At 55.0% G+C, this 2,567-nt stretch overlaps 1 protein-coding gene across 1 annotated transcript in view; it reads right to left on the reverse strand.

Annotated features, from left to right (window-relative positions):
* The window catches only part of LOC104913956 (tapasin-related protein-like), a 2,849-nt gene extending 1,227 nt beyond the window's left edge, over window positions 1-1,622 (reverse strand). The window contains exon 1 of the mRNA XM_031556491.1: window positions 1,543-1,622. The gene's annotated coding sequence lies outside the window, so the exon portion shown is untranslated. The remainder of the gene's footprint in view (window positions 1-1,542) is intronic.
* Window positions 1,623-2,567: the final 945 nt, after the last annotated feature.

Raw genomic sequence — 2,567 nt, forward strand, 5'->3', positions numbered from 1 at the left:
CGGCTGCCACCCAGACAGCCACGCCGCACGCCCCGGCTCAGCCCAACCCGCCACGGTGCGAGCCCAGAGCCGAGCTGCTACGCTGCGCCCGGGGGACACGGCCCCGAGCCCCTCCGGTAACTGCTCGTATTGCCCTCCCTGAGCCGTTGCTAAGCCTCCTTTGTGCCTCGCTATATACGACAAAGAGGGAGACGTGGTGATTCCCCCACAACTCCTGCCGTAACATTGGATTTGATGAAGCAACACCTCCCCACGCCGCGTTAGGAATCGTTGCAGAGCTGCAGGGGGAGCGGAGCGCTCCGCGGGACCTCAGCACGGGCTGGGGTCAGTCCCGGAGCGAGGGGGCTGAGGGCAGCCCCAGGTGGCAATCAGACCCAGCTGAGTCCAATTAGCCTGGGGGGGAGGAGTACGGTGGGGATGAAAAAGAGAGCTGGGAAGGGATTCGCCTCACTTGGTGGTGTGGCTTGCTTGGATGTAGCTGTCTCAGAGAAGCCCCTGTAATGGGGTGAGTAATAAATGAAAGTTTGTTTTTTCTTATGGTGGAGGGGCGATGTGGGGTAAAGGGAGTATCTGGGGGGTGTGAGTGCTTAGGCTGTGTTTTTGGCTCCCTCCAGCAGGCTGTGCTGCCCTCTGCTGCAGTGCCTCGTGACGCGTCCCCACTGTTGGACCGTGGAGCCCCGGTCTCCCTATTTTTAAGCACTACAGCTGCTTATCTGTGCTCAGCTAAGGGCGGGCCCCGGCAGGGTGCGGTTCAGTAACGACAGTGTGCAGGCTGGACCCGGAGCCCCATTTCTTGTCCGGGTGAGGCTGCAGCCCTCTGGTAGACACCAACTGCTTTCTGTTCCTTCCCTGGAGCCTTCTCCCTCAACTCAGCAAGCAGCTCCCGCTGTGGGTTGTGCTTCCAGTGCAAACGCTGTGGAAGTGCTCTGCCTGCTGAAAAGCTCAGATCAGCCTTAACGTGTGTCTGTGTTAAAGCCTTGGTGGCCTCTGTATTTGCTGTTAGGGCTCTTAGAGATGATGGTATAAACTACATAAACAGAAAACAGTTATGCTTTTGAGAAGCTGCTTTGAAGTTATTCATTTCTGCAGTGTATGCACAGCTCTCGGCACAAGGGAAAGCATATGCTTTTCAGTAAATGCATTTTGCATTACAGTTGCTAAAATGTTATCTTGAGCTATCTGTAAACTAATGGGGCTGGTAAAAATAGTCTGAAGTCTGTAAGCTCAGAAGAGAAGTATCTGGGTGGTGACATTAAGCAACAGCTGGTGGGACACAGAAAGCCAGGCTGGGAGTTCATAGCACCCCAGCATTGCTGGAGAGGAACAGGTGGTTTCCCTCTACATAATCCCTGTGAAAACGACTCCAGCTTGAAGCTTGGGGTGCAGTTTGGGACACAGCTGAAACAGCTCAGTGGTAGCTGCTTGCTAATTACTTTCATAGCCTGCAGGCCTGACAGTTGTGCTCTAACCTCCCCTTCCCCCTCCTTCCCTGTGCTTCATTAAGAAGGTATGAATGTATGATGTTCCCCAGAGGAGCATTACCTGACACACGTGTCTGCTCTGCGATGCCCTGATGAAGATGTCCTGGAGTTTGGTGCTCTCTGTCCTTATGGCCTTGCACAAGGAAGGCTGTAGCTGTGTATTTCCCAGCTGTGTGCTTTATGGTGCAAGTGAACCAGGTGTCCAGGCCGTGGGCTCGAACCTCCCTCCCAGGCCAGAGGATCTGAGTGTTGGCTGTAAAGTAAGGGCTGATCCTGCAGTCAAGCATGTTGATATCCTCATCTGTGTGCTGCAGAATATTCACCGAGGGCTCTGTATGAACACATGCGTGGACCCGTTATCATCCCGGCTCACCTAAGGGCAGCAGAAGCAGCCTCCTGTCTGCACACAGCTCTCAGCGTGGTCCTGCCCTGCTCTGTCCCACCCCGGTGCACTCCAGCAGGACCGATCTCACTTAGCTGGGACGACATCCTGCCCAGCACTGCTGGATCTTGTCCTGAGATGGGGTGCACAGCTGCCTTTGTTATGTGGGAGGGGACCAGCTCTCCCAGCACCCCGGGTTGGGCTCTCACAGGGCAGTGGTCTCATTGGATGCAGATCTTCAGCGGGAGGTGAAGCTGCTGCGCTGAGTTGTGAAATGCTGAATTTTCTGTATCCCCATCAGCTAAAGCACAGCAGGGCTGCCTGTCTGCTCACTTCTTGCCGGGAGCCAGGCTTGGTCCTCTGAGCCCACAGCTCACCTTGTACAATGAACGAGGGCAGGCTGTCTGCAGGAAGGCTTTCTGTCTGAGGCCTTTGAGCACCTTCTGCTCCAGCCACAGGCAGCAGGAGCCTGACGTTCAGCAGCACAGTCTCTGTCTCGTTGGACAGGGGAATGGTTTTTCTCATTTCAAATACGCAGGGAAGTTGCAGGCTCCTCCTGAGCCCTGGCTCTGCAGAAGCAATGCTGTTTGGGGTCCTTGTGATTACTGAAAAACAGAGATCGTGCACACTCAAGCTACGTTTAAAATGTTAACAGCTGATTTTGAAATCGCCCCATTGATGGGGGAGGTGCCGAGCGGCGGCGG

The sequence above is a fragment of the Meleagris gallopavo genome, chromosome 21 (assembly GCF_000146605.3).
Source record: "Meleagris gallopavo isolate NT-WF06-2002-E0010 breed Aviagen turkey brand Nicholas breeding stock chromosome 21, Turkey_5.1, whole genome shotgun sequence".
In the NCBI taxonomy this organism is placed as follows: Eukaryota; Metazoa; Chordata; class Aves; order Galliformes; family Phasianidae; genus Meleagris; species Meleagris gallopavo.